The following is a 14,775-nucleotide window of genomic DNA, read 5'->3' as shown; positions in this document are numbered from 1 at the left end:
CAAAGCAATTCTTCAAGGCCATTTCGCTTCCAAAAAAGAACAACGTGATTGCATCTCAAGCAATAAAAAAAAAAAATCACTACAAATGCAGGCAAAAAAAACGGGACTTTTGGGCTTCCTCCCGGCCCAGGCTCTGAATTATCCTTGCTAGATGACTTACTGAAAGTAATTACGCATCAAAATACAGTTAACGCTGTGCCAGTAAGCAGCATTCCAAATCCCTGCAGTCAGGAATCACCCATGGTTCACGCATGGTTAAAAAGGCAGCTGAGAAGAATGTGTTTGGTGAGAGCCAACCTAAAGCCGAGATCCGAAAGGCAGTTGATACTTACATGGCTGAACACGCACCGCCTCAAATAGAGGTTTGTCGAAAACCATGTGAGCACACGCCGTTAGCAAATTCTGCCCCCGGACCTCATAGTAGTAATTTAACTCAGAATCAGGAGTCTTCTCCATGTTCAAGCTCTTCGGGAACATGCACGACAATTCAAGGTGTCCCTCATGCCCAGATACATGTAGATGCAAGATTAGAGGTTCCATCTACCTGTGAAAGTCTCTCACCTCAGGCCATGGGTACACAAACTAATGCCACTTCTTCTTCGACTGATCTCTCAGGGGTGGTTATACGTTTCATCGAAAATGCTTAGGGGAATCTCAAGTATCTTGATTCTCCAAGGTAACCATTGGCCAAAACTGAAACTCTCAAAAGCAACAATGTGAAAAAAGGGGGGCCAGTTTCTGGCAAAATCCAGCTTTGTACTCATTAATCTTGGCATGTACACCACCTCCTACCACTCATCTGAACCCTGTCGTAAAATCAGCAATGGGAAGACCAACATCAGGCCTCCTCACTGCTATTAAAACAGGCACTGGTTTGTCATCCAGATTTTGGGCAGCTCCAAACAAATGTATGTTGTTGGTGAAAGTTAAGGCGCTGACTGATGATAATGCTATTCTGAATGTGTATTGGAATCCTGTGCTTTTTTAAAGATCTGAACGGCTTCTTAGATATGGTAGTTGAAGATCAGTACACCAGGTACCTTGTTTTATCCAGTGATCTAAATCTAAAGTGTTTGGATAACATGCGTAGGCGTCACAATGAAAGACTTATGCGATGGAACTGCTTGGTGAGCCATAGAGGTTTGCATGTCCTCAACGGCGCCTTTGCCTCGGACATTCCACCTGCCTCGACTTGGCATAAAGGTGATACTTCTTCAATTATTGACTATATTTACGTGAACACAGCATTGTGGCCTGCTATGCATAAATTCAGTGTCATTCCTTCTGATGTGAGTGATCACAATATATTATCTGCGGAATGGGGTGCGCAATTGGAAAGACCCCCTTCTAAGAGTGTGCCTGTGTGGGGATGTCTAGTGGTGAATGCAGGTAGAAACTATCTCTGATGGTCAGAGGATGCCTTGGTACACTTTAATTGACTTTTGATGCAATCAACTTTGATAGATGATAATCAATTGGAAAAAGTTGGTATCATATATAGTGACGTGATTCAAGCCTTCCAGCATTCAAAAACATATGTTAGCAACCAACAAATCCATTTGCATGTGTATGACAATATGGTACGCAAAAACAAACTTTGTACCGCACTGAGCCCCCTCCATCAGAGCCGTTCTTTCGAAAAAAGTACCCAATGCCTATAGAAATTGGGTCAAGGGTCACAGGATATTGCTTTACCAGAGAGACGGAGCAAATATGTTAAGGATCCTAGCTGACAAGAATATCTCTAAAATGCGGTCAATGATAAATCACCAAATGTCTATACAGACCACTGCTGCTGACGCTCATCTCTGGGTATCACATTTTAGCCATTTATATTCAGCCCCCAAGGACAGCCTGGGTTTAGATTCCTTAAACATACCAATTGCCTTCAATCTCACCTTTGATCAACTCGAGATTCTCCATCTCATTAAAAAACAGCCAGTAATTCAAAAGCAGTAGGACCAGATGGCCTCTCTAACCACATCATGAAAATCCATCTAGAGCTTTGGGCATCTATATTATTTAACATAATTTCAGCTGTCAACCATGATCAGAAGTTGCCCCAAACATGGACTCAAGCAATGACTGTCCCAATAAAAAGGTGATCGGCAATCTCAAAACAAAGGATCCCTGACCTGGGTTAGGGTTACAGGGGAAGACACGAGAAAGAAATATTATTAAAGTTCTGGCAATAAAAACCTACCGGAGTAAAGTTAATATTAAAATAAACCAGCGGTATGTTAGAGGCTGTCAGTAAAAGTGGTAGCCTCGAACAATGGGAAAATCCCATAGGAAAATATTTGCGGTTGAATATTTACGGTAGTAACCACTGCCACCAGCCAGAAACTTTTGGGAGAGGGACCGTAAGGTACCCCCTCGACAATGAACACTAGGGAAAAACTATTAACCCTTCCCAGTACTTCCATAGTAAGATGGGTTGTACTGGTTCAGTTAATAATTATTGGCTAGTAAAGTCAATGGGGACTTTACATGCCTTGGGAGAGAGTAGTCAGTCACAGGGTATGGAGTCTATGTTTGGGGGTCGCTACGACACCCCAGTGGTACGGCACGGAGGGTGCTGTGTACCACACATGTTAAAAAGATGATTCCTATGAGGGTGAAAAACCACATAGACCACAAGCACACAAGATAGCCTAAGACACACACTAGCAATCTAAGGGTGGGAAACAAGGGTCTCACTCTTAGCAGGAGAAAGAAATAAACCCTTTAAATCCAGCAAAGCTGCTGGGGGACTCTATAGGTAAAAGAAATTAGCTTTAGAAGAGAATTCTCCCTAACACAAGGTGACCAGCAAGGGGAACTTAATGCGCCAGTTGCAGGAGGAAGGGTCTTACAGCAAGGGGAACCACCAACCGTCTATGGTCTCCTTCTGTAGACTCTGTAGACTCTGTAGGCTCACTATACAGGAGCCCACCTTCCCAATAAATCCTATGTGTCCAAGGAGGTTCACCCTCAAGCTGGGAGCAGGCCTGTCTCCTTAGGCCTTCCAAAGATGGGCACTCACATTGGCCCTTACTGAATTCTTCCCTGTCAGGACCACCTTCTACTAATAAGTCTTTTAGTTCAGGATGGTAATTGGGGTCAAATACTTCAGGTAACACCTTTACCTCGTCAGGTTCTGGTGTTTGGCCAACTACCGCCACCTCAGTGGTAGGTGAGTTAGGGGGAATATTCTCTTTCCCTCTTTTTGGTTTTCTGACTCCTTTAGCCTTGGGTTTTCCCTTTGGCTGGGGCATGGCATTGGTCTTGGCCAGGGCTGCCCTTGTTTGAGACCTTGTGCAGGGTCTGTCAGCTGTATCTCCCACAAGCCCTAAAGCTCTGAGATCATTTCCCAGCAAGACCTTTCCTGGGACACTCCTCTGTATGCTCACTGGAATCCTGACTGCTGTACCATTTAAAGTAGGATTTACAGGTATTACTGGGAACATGAGAGGCGGGCCATCAGCCAACTTAGTGGGTAACAGAAGAGCTCTGGCAACTTCCTCTGGGTCTACCAAGGTAGAATCCACTACAGTTCGACTGCACCCACTATCCCTAAGAGCTGGAGTATCTACTCCATTGATCAGCACACTGGGCCTCTTATAAGGCTGGCAGCCACGGTATGAACGGTGCCGGTAAGGCACTGGCACCGTTCATACCGGGCCGCCACATTACGAGTTCTGCTCGCGGGTTCCTGACAGCCCGCCAGGTCTTCCCTGGCGGGCTGTGCGGCACCCGCGAGCAGAACTCGTGATTGCACCGGCAACGTTATCAACAGAATCGGGAGCCCGGCAATACCACCACCCGCAAATGGGCAATTACCGGCCCACTCATCTCGTAATGGGCCAGTTATTGCCCAATTGCGGGAGGCGGTGCCGGTAGCGAGAATGGCAACTTCCTCTGGGTCTACAAAGGTAGAATCCACTACAGTTCGACTGCACCCACTATCCCCAAGAGCTGGAGTATCTACTGCATTGATCATCACACTGTCCTTAAAGTAGTGCTTGGTATTGTCTGGAATCCTAGCATAAGCCTCTGAGACTTTAGGCTCCCAGGAACCTAGGGAAACTAAAACTACCTCAGAATCTATCCCACTGGGGAAGGAATCTGAGGAGAAGGATGCTCCTGTAATCTCTTCTTCCTCATAGGAGGAGAATGCCAGATTAACAGAGTGGACCCCTAAGGTTTTGACTTTGCATCTGGGATCCCCCTTCACATGGTCACTTGCTCCAAAAGCAAAACTAGATCCACTGGGTCTGGTGACATAGGGAGGCTTACTGTAACCTGAGTTCTGTTTTGGAGGATAACCTCCACTACCCTGTGAGTTCTCTTGTGACTTACCCTTATGTTTTTTTTTGTGGCCCTTCTGGGAGGAGGTTTTATCAGATCCCCACCCTCTTTATCTTTGGGCTTCCCCGTCCCCCTCCTGCTTACCAGGATGAGTTTTGTCCTTGAGGGACACTCTTTGGACAACCACAAATCTGCTGCTATGGCTAGCTTCTTAGGATCTATCTCCTTTGAATCTGTCAAATGCTGCTTCAGCTCAGGGGAACAAGATGCAAAAATATGTTGAAGCATGACAAGACATATCATACGCTCAAAGGTGGAGACCTTATGACCTTCAACCCAGCCAGTCAGGTTTTTTAAGGATTCAGTTACATAAGTGACCCAAGTACCTCCTTCTTTCTTTTTGTACTCTCTGAATCTCTTTAAGTATTGGGCAGAAGTCTTTCCAAACTTTAAGATGAGAGTCTGCTTCAACATTGCAAAATCTGGTCTCTCAGGTTTTGACATTTCCATAATGGCACTGCAGCCAGAATGGGGCAGGCTGCTAAGTAACCAGGCAATCTTATCAGCATTGTCAACTTGTTGAACTTTACATGCACACTCAAATGTATTCAGCCAGTCCATAATGTCATTCTTTTCCTCATATACACTGAGCAGATCTTTAGGAAACCGAGGATGAGAGGAGGACCCAGACCCATGTCCAGGACCATTGGATCCATTGGAAACTTGAAGCTTGGCCAGTTCCAACTGGTGATCCCTGTCCTTCTGTTTTTCTGCCTGCTCTATCTTCAGCTTGGCCATGTTAAATTCAAGCTCCTTCTGCCTAAATAGCAGTTCTTGCTTCTTGAATTCAAGCGCGGCCTCAGCATCAGCACTGGCAGAGGAAACATTGGACATCACATCATCTAAATCCTCATTGGTCCCATGGATAAGTGCAGTGACAGACTTGCCAGTTCTGCCAGTGAGAGCAGCCCCACCACCTGCTGCACTTTCCTCAGGAGCTATGGCACTGAGTTGTGACTCTTGCCATTCCATGATTCTTTGACTCATTTCCATTTTTGTGCCTTGAGCAGGTAAACCCCTCTCAGCACATATCTTTCTTAATGTTGCAGATTTGGAAACATTTAAGGTTAACAAGGTACTTGTTTCCAGTTTGTTAGATAGGTCTATGGTCTTTTTCAGTTATACTACAACAATTCACTATGTGTCCTGGGTAGGAAAAACTCGAAATGTCTTCCCTAGTGTGCAACACTGGATACCTTCAGTCCTCTCCCACTTCTGCCACCAATTTGTTAAGATGAATTTCTGAACTCTGACCTGGTGGGCAGAGGTTCAGAAGGACAGCCTAGTTTCCTGGAACAGGGTAACCTCTGGACAAGCCAGACCAATCGAGGTAGCTATGGCAGGCGGTCAAGACTAAGGGCCTCATTACACGGTAGGCGGTAAGGGTTTACCGGTACCAGTACTTTACCGGTACTGGTAAATCCTTACCGCCTTACTACGAGGTCCCTTTGCGGGTAGGGGAATTTAATGCCTGCTTTTTGCAGGCGTTAAAAACCCACCCGCAAAGGGACCCAGGGAGCTAATTACGGTACCGCAATTTGCGGTGCCGTAATTAGCGCCTTCCCCATTCCCATTATGCCCTATGGGGCAAAAATGGGAATGGGGAAGGGCAATGGTGGAAGGGGGAATTACCGCCCCGCCAACCTTGGAATGGGGCGGTAATTCCCCTTTCCACCAAGGCGGTGCCGGTATTTTACTGGCATGAACCATGGCGCTAATAGCGCCATGGTTCTCCACCTACCATGTAATGAGGCCCTAAGGGCCTCATTCCGAGGTTGGCGGTAAGGCATTAACGGCGCTGGTAAGGTTGCCGGTGCCGTTAACCCCTTACCACTGCGTTACGAGGTCCTTTAGCGGCTGGTTTTACCAGGCGCCCTTAGTGGGAGCCGCTAAAGGACCAGGGAGCTAATAACGGGCCCATTATTAACGGGCCCATTGTTAGATCCCTCCCCATTCCCATTGAGCCCTATGGGGGCTCAAATGGGAATGGGGATGGGTTCCCTGAATGGGGAAATACCGGGTCCTCCAAGGTTGGAATGGCCCGGTATTTTCCCATTCAGGGAACCCGGACCCGGTATGCGATATGGGGGTAGCCATGGCGCTAATAGCACCATGGCTACCTCCATACTCGTAATGACCCCCTAAGTCTCAGGAGGGGCGAGGGTGACTGAAAGACCTCAATGAGCACCCAGAGCAAGGAAACTTACAAATTACTCCCAGACAGGTGTATATATCAAAAATATAAACACATTTATTACAAGGCCTTTGTAACTCAACACACAGTACAAGAATCACAGCAATCTTACTTAACCAACACAAAACAATCAATACAAAATATATACAAGACCATTGGGGTCTAAAGGGTTAAAGGCACAAAATATATTCACAACCTAGAGGGGAAGGAAAATAGGCAGTGCAGATAGTCTTTAGTCCCCTTCAGCATCAAACACTTACCTAACTAAGAGGCAGTCCAAACACTAAGAAGGGAGGAGCCGTATGCTCAATAGTACATGTAGTGCAGGCGCACGCGGTTGTTCCAATGGGCAAAACAGGGTCTCTTCAGGGGTCTCTAGCAGCTCAGGAAGGTGGGTAAGGTGATGAAGAATAGATTCCCACTATTCGAGGAGGGCCTCCACTTGAAGGCAGAGGTTATTCCAAGGTTCGGGAATAGGTTGCTAGTTCGCACTAGCATTAGAAAGGAGAGGGACCCCCAAGGGCCACTCGTGCGTAATAATGGATGGAGGCGCTACGGGCCACCGGTTAAGGTTAGGGTTACTCACCGGCCCCAGGTGCACTCTGGACCAAACTTCGCCAGGTGAGTCCACTTCTGTTGCAGGTTCAAATGCGACAAAAAGGACGTCTCTGTGGCTTTCAGTTCTGGCGATACAGTGATATTTCCCAAATGGGACAGTGATGATTACTCTGCTCCTGATGGATGGATCAGGTCAGTTTCACTGCAGCAGGCTTCAGAGGCAAGAGGGTCACAAATGCAGCGCACCTGCAAAGATCGTTGCCGCAGCTGGGCATCACGGTAACCGCGTTTACTCCCGGCCGGTCACACTCATCTCACTTCAGACCTGGGAATGCCAAGTGTTCGAAATTCGGTGTGAGGATGCCGGGGACACCGAGCTAGTAGTATACCAAGTTTCGAGGGCCTCCTCGAATCGATGGCAGAGGCAGAGCAAAGGACCTGCGTAAGCTGGTCAGCCCACTGGTTGGCCCAGGGACACTTCCGAGAAGGCTTTCTTGAAGGTTTTGTTGAAGGTGCCGAGAGTAGTTGGTCCCACTATTCTAATGGGTCGAAGCGTCTTCGCAGACCTTCTAGGACGACCAGATGCAGAGGGGTCCAGTGGGATGACAGCGGGCTCAGGGTGCCAAACCTTCCAGTGGTTCACCAGCGGTTCCTCGACTCGGCTTCTTAGTTTCATGATACTTGGATCCTATCCTTTGTTAGGTGAGAACTCCAGAGATCGACATGGTATGGGTGGTTTTGGCCCCCTCTTATCCAAAGTTCACTTTGCGCCAAAACGGAGAGGACCCAATGGGGGATCTGCTCACAAACACACACTCCATACGTGGACTAATAACAGACCACGGTGGTCACAGGCATTCACAGCACTCCAGACTCTCTGGAACCCAGGATGTGTAGTGGGGACAGACACCCCAGCCCACATCCTGGAGGCACACACACAAGGCATGCAGAAGCCCGCGAAAGCTTGGCGTTTCATAGGAAACTGCATGACTAAATAAGGACTGACCCGGGTCAGCTCGACCTGGGGAAGGGAAAGGGGCAAGATGGCCAAAGGACAGTACAAAGAACCTCGTGGCATGGCCATTTTGGTGCCAGGCCACCTATTCGTGCCAAATGCAGTTAGCACGGTTTAAAAGGCAGGAAAGGGTTAAATTTACATGAAAAGATAAGCTGCCACCAGCCCTGTCCATGACACATCTGCACATCTCCCAAAAAGTCGTACGAGAGTATCTACGGTCTTTGTAATTGACTGAGAGACCCAAGTGCACTGTACTGTAAGGTACTTGGTGCACTTGTTACATATTGCAGAAAAGTTGCAACATTGGAAAATGACTAAGGGAAACAAAGTCTCCCAGTACTGACTGTCTTAAGGGCATGGCAGTTTCCCCATAACAAGTGAGCGAAAGCCAAGAGGAGTGCAGCAGAAGGCTGGGCTCCTCTGGCAAAGTCAGTCAATGGTGTCTAAACAGCAGCAAAAAGTTTGGGGGTACACAACTAGAGGGAAAATTACATATAAAATGAAATCTTTCCTAACAGTCCACCCCCAGGGTTGGGAGTCAAGAGCGATGGCCCTCCCCTGGCCACCTGAACAAAGGATCCCAGAAAATAACCTGGGAGAAACGTCTCCGTCTCCTCAAATACCCTTCCCCTATAACACAGCCCTTCTGTCCAAAGAACATCAGTGGAAGGTTGTCGAGGGAGTTTATTAAGAGGGCAATCTCGTGCCTTGTGCCCAACCTTTCCACAGGAAGGACACGGTCGAGACTCCGGATTGACTAGTGTTGGCTTCTCTTAATTTAATGGATCTATTCAGGTGAAGAGATGTTCAACCAATGGCAAATTTGTTTCTCTTTTCTCTCCTTCCCCTTTGAAAGGTATTTCTGAGGGGAAAAGGTCCTCTGGTTTAGATTTACTCCCTTCAGCCTCACTGGAGGATTCTATTTCCAGTGAGCTTTCGTGTGGTACCCCTGGGTAGGAGGGTACACGTTCTTCCTGCTCTACGATGTATCGCTTTGAAAACTCTTCCTCTTCTTCCTCCAAGGAATCTGTCATATCTCTAAAGAGATTCGATGGTGTAGCGGACAGAATGGGGTCACACATGAAGTCATCCCTTTTAGATGGCATAGTGGGGTTAGGTAATCCCTGGGGAGGGATCATCATGTTAAGATTCTGGTGCCTTATCAGTGACCCAAGATGGAATAGGGATGCCTCTGTAGAGGAACTGGAGGATTCCTACACCCTAGGACAAAGGAGTTCTCCCTTTTGGATTTCTTAGTTGGAAAAAAATCTAGATTGTGCTTTTCTATAGACATCCTTAGGGAAGAGGGATGTTCCTAAGAGTTCATATACTAGAGTCCCTAATATCTCACCCCGGATGAGTTTCTTGGGAGTGGAACATTTTTTAAAGAGACACATTTGAAATGGTCAGTACCAGGTGTAGTATTTCCAGATTTCTCTTCCCGTGGGGTATAGCATATATGTACCAGCCACTGCTTTGCTGGGCTAACTCCTGGAAAAGCTGGCCATCTCCCAGCTTACTCTCCACACTAAGGGCCTCATCACGAGTCTGGCGGTAAACCTTAAATGCGGCAGTAGCGCTATTACCGCCACATTTAAGGGTCCACCAGATCATGGCTTTGGCGGATTTCCCCCCAGCTCTCAGCTGGGGGGAAATCCACTGCAAAATTGCCGATTTTCGGCACGATTACCGCCGGCGGGAAATAGCGCACATTTTCCCCATTGGGCCCAATGGGGAATGGGGAATTCCCGAATGGGCCCAATGGGGAATGGGCAATAATCCTCCCGCCAAACCCGTGATCCGGCGCTAATAGCGCCGGGGGTTTGGCGGTAGGGCTATTAGCGCCAGCGTTACTGCCCAACTCGTGATGAGGCCCTAAATCTGTTGGCTGTCTCCATTACCATCAGTCTGGCTTCAGGGCCTCCAGAGGCATGGAAACTGCTCTCCTGAACACCTGTGAAGATCTGCTCTCGAATCTTGATTCCAGCCTTCCTTCTGTCCTCATCCTCCTTGACCATTCCTCTGCATTTGACAAGGTCAGCCACGTCGTTCTGATTAGTCGACTCTGTGAGAACCTTGGTATCAGGTAAGGAAAGGGAGGGGAGAGTACAGATATACTGGGCCTCATTACAAGGTTGCCGTTCCTGTAACAACGGTGCCAGTAATCTACCGGCACCGTTGTCACCGGACTGTCAAACACGAGTTCTGCGAGCGGGTGCCTTTTAGCCCGAGAGGTCTGACCAGGCGGGCGGAATGACACCCGCTCGCAGACCTTGACGGATGCACCGCCACCATTCATCAATGGTGCCGGTGCATCCGTCCTCTCCATTCCCCTTGAGTCCAATGGGACTCAAATGGGAATGGGGAGTAATTTTATCCGGCGCCCGGCAATAGGGAATTACCAGGACCACCGGGGCTGTAATGCAGCGGTGAGTCCCCATAGCCGGGCGCAGGAAAATAAATATTCTGGTGGCAGCAGTGCCGTTTTAACCGACACAGCTACCATCGGACTGTTTTTTGTTGTGTTGTTTTTCTGCCCATTCTTGGGCTGCTGCCATTGTTTTTCCCCTTGTGTGTTCTCCCCAGCCCCCCTCTCTCCCCTTCCGTGTTTCTCCTTGGTCCCCTCCCTCCCTCCCGCCTCCAATCCTCCCAGCTCCCCCCTGATTGGCTGCCGGCCCGTGTGTTCTCGAGGCTAGGCTGCCTGCAGTCCACCACGCTCGCCACTTCCATCAGGCAGAGCGGGTGACTGCAGGCCCCCAGACAAAGGTATGTGAGCCCTCCGTGGGCCGTGTGTTGTTTTTCTGCCCATTCTTGGGCTGCTGCCATTGTTTTTCCCCTCGTGCGTTCTCCCCAGCCCCCCTCTCTCCCCTTCCGTGTTTCTCCTTGGTCCCCTCCCTCCCTCCCGCCTCCAATCCTCCCAGCTCCCCCTTGATTGGCTGCCGGCCCGTGTCTCCTCCTCCTCTTATTGGTGCTACCAGGGCAGCCCCTGCCCGGCAGCCCCAGCGGCTAAGGGCCCCCTTAGGCAAAGGGCTACTCCCTCCTTTGCGGCTCCCGGTATGTCTGCAGGTGTCCGCAGGGGACGCCAGGGCCATTCCACCGCTTCATCTTGTGAGCTCCTCCTGCTCCCTCGGCCCACCCCACCCCTACCTGTTCACTTCCTCGCAGTGTGGCTACACTTCTTTATGTTCTGAATTTGTGGTAAACTAGGGTTTTTCTCCCTCTGCAGGATTTTCAAACTTAGGTGGCCTCTCCACTGTGTACCTGATACCCCTTACTGTGTTCACCATGTTCCGAATTTGTGGTAAACCAGGGTTTTTCTCCCTCTGCAGGATTTTCAAACTTAGGTGGCCTCTCCACTGTGTACCTGATACCCCTTACTGTGTTCACCGTGTTCCGAATTTGTGGTAAACTAGGGTTTTTTCTCCCTCTGCAGGATTTTCAAACTTAGGTGGCCTCTCCACTGTGTACCTGATACGCTTACTATGTTCTGAATTTGTGGTAAACTAACGCCTGCCGCTCTCCTCCTGTCCGCTTGCGCTTGTCCTGTCTTCCCCCACCCACTCCCTCCTATTCTATGGTGCTCTCTATCTCACCAATCTTTTCTAACTGCTTCTCCATTGACTATCCTGCTCTCCTCACTAAATCTGGTAGGAAAAAGTTTAAAAAGGACATCCTGGTCTCCAACCCAGGCCTCCCTATCGCTGACACCTACACTAGTGCCTCCTGCAAGGAAACTCTCACTGACATCCTCTTTTTCGTGCCTTCTCCTGACTTATGGACCCTTCATATGGTCTCTGTGCTCTCTCCTTTCTCCTCTTCTCCCATTAATGGTGGCACCCGTTGGGATGTCCTCGTGGCTTCCTTCCACTCCTCTAAGGCCGTCATTAATGTCTATGCTAATGGGACCGTCTTGGTCCAAGGCCCTCAGGCCAATCTTCACCTCTTCGATAGACGCTTCCCACGCCTCATCAACTTCCTTTCCTCTCCCGCTGTGCCCCCTCCTCTGTCCTCGACTAACCTGTCTCTTCCCTCCCTCCCCACCCTCTCTCATGCTCCTTCTTCACCTCCGCAGGGCGCACCTCAGATCTGTACCCCTCCCCGGAAGTCCTTCAAAGATGGCAAACTTCTCCACATTGCCACTCTTAACTCTCGCTCTGCCGTCAAACATTCCTCTGATATCTGCCGCCTTCTTGAGGAACTTGACCTTGACGTACTCGGTCTCACTGAGACATGGTTCACGGCCAGCTCTGTCACCAGCTTTGACACACTCCTACCCGACGGTTACAAGATCCTCTCTGTGCCCAGGCCCAACCGTGCGGGGGGAGGTGTGGCCCTTATCTTCCCTGAGTGGATTCCTGCCACTGTTACTCCCATGCAGACCTACTCCTCTTTTGAATGTCTTGTCTGCCGACTCTCTCTCTCTCCTAGCCATTCCCTTACCGTGGCTACTATCTATCGGCCACCTGGTCAAATTTCCTCCTTCCTCTCCGAGTGGGCGGACCTCTCCTCCTCACTCCTGTCCTCAACCACTCAACTCCTCTTTCTTGGAGACTTCGACATCCACCTGGATGCCTCCTGTCCCCCCTCTGGACTCTTTCGCAACCTCTGCGACTCTCTCTCACTCTCTATTCTCCCGTCTGGGCCGACTCATTCTGCAGGGCACACTCTTGATGCCCTGATCTCCTCTGACCTTCCCCTCTCTGTCCCTCTCTCCACTCCTCTCTCCTGGAGTGATCACTTTCTCCTCTCCTCCCACCTCACCCTACCTACCCCACAGGCAAAGCCACCCCAATCACTGCCACCTTCCTTCTCGGTCATCCGACCCATGAAGCGAGTGTCAGTTGAGGCTTTCGCTGCCACCTTCTTGCCCCCTCCTCCCCCTTCGGCTGACTCCCACCCTGACACAGCCCTCTCCACTCTCCACTCTGCTATATCTGATACTCTTGATATCCTTGCCCCTGTCATGAGAATCCGCCTGAAGCCCAAAGCCAAATGTAACTCCTGGTATGACTCGGATCTCTTCACCCTTAAACGCAAGTGCAGGGTGGCAGAGAGGAAATGGCGTGCTTCATGTTCATCCTCTGACAAACTGGCCTGTCGCCTGCTCCAAAGGCAATACCGGCTCTCCGTTCTCACCAAGAAGAGAGCCCTTATCCAAGCCCGCATCTCTGCGGCATCTAACAATTCGGCCGAACTCTTTAAAATCTGCAAGGAGCTGGCCAACCCTGCTGCAGTCTCTACCTCTCCTGTCCCCTCCCAGGCCCTCTGCACGGCACTGGCCTCTCACTTCATTTCAAAAACTCAGGACATCCTGTCCTCACTCTCCTCCTATAACCCCCCCCTCTATTCCCTGCCCTTCCTCTGGCTCTTCTGCAGCCACCCCTCCTCTCTCCTTCTCTTCCTTTCCCCTTTTTTCTGCTGACGAGGTTTCAAGACAAGTCCGATCTATGAAAGTCTCGTCAAAACAGGTCCACCCCTGTTCCTCCAAAACTATCAAGGACCACATTGACTCCTTGGCTCCTGCCCTCGCTGACTTCTGCAATCACTCCTTCACCTCTGGAGTCTTCCCATCCCCTCTCAAGCACTCCCTTGTGCACCCCCTTCTTAAGAAACCCTCTTCCGACCCTTCCTGCCCAGCTAACTATCGCCCAATCTCTATCACTCCCTTCCTGGGCAAGCTCCTGGAGAAACTGGCCATCTCCCAGCTTAATCTCCATGCTGAATGTGTTGGTAGTCTTCATGACCATCAATCTGGCTTCAGAGCTGCCAGAAGCACGGAAACTGCTCTCCTGAACATCCGTGAGGACCTGCTCTCGAACCTTGACTCTAACATTCCATGTGTTCTCATTTTGCTTGATCTCTCTTCTGCCTTTGATACTGTCAACCATACCATCCTGCTCAACCGTCTCCGTGATAACCTCGGTATCACTGGTCAGGCTCTGACGTGGCTGACCTCTTTCCTCTCAAATCGACCCTCCCAGGTCCAACTGGGGTCTTTCCTCTCTGACATCTTCTTCTCTACTTGTGGTGTCCCGCAGGGATCTAACCTCTCTCCCTGGCTGTTCAACCAGTATCTGGCACTTCTCGCCAACCACATCGCCGCTCTCTGTCCTTACTTTCAGTGCTATGCGGATGATACTCAACTCATTTTCAGGCTACCCTCGGCCTCCTCTTCTCCTTCCCTCATCTCTGACTGTCTTTCTGCTATCCAGGAATGGTGTGCCGCCAACGACCTCTGCCTTAATGCCAGTAAGACTGAGATTCTACTCATCGGCACTCCCACTCCCTACTTCCCTGCTGCTCTCTGGCCGGCCTCTCTGGGCCCTCTTCCTGCTCCTACCTGCAAGGCAAAAAACCTTGGGGTCATCTTCGACTCCACACTCTCCTTCTCTCCTCACATATCCGACGTATCTAAGAAGTCACACTACCAGCTACACCTCCTCAGAGGTATCCTTCCTTTCCTCTCCTTCCCCCAGAAGCTCACTGTCTCTAGAGCCCTGGTTCTCTCTAAGCTGGACTACTGTAACAGCCTCTATCTAAATCTGCCCGCCTCTCCTCTCCGCCCTTTGCAACTCATCCAGAACAGGACTGCAAGACTTGTCCTTGGCCTCAAGCCCAGGGACCGTATCTCTCCAGGACTGAAATCACTACACTG

Source organism: Ambystoma mexicanum, chromosome 4q (assembly GCF_040938575.1).
Source record: "Ambystoma mexicanum isolate Mex_15411 chromosome 4q, UKY_AmexF1_1, whole genome shotgun sequence".
In the NCBI taxonomy this organism is placed as follows: domain Eukaryota; kingdom Metazoa; phylum Chordata; class Amphibia; order Caudata; family Ambystomatidae; genus Ambystoma; species Ambystoma mexicanum.
Note: the sequence above shows the minus strand (reverse complement) of the source record.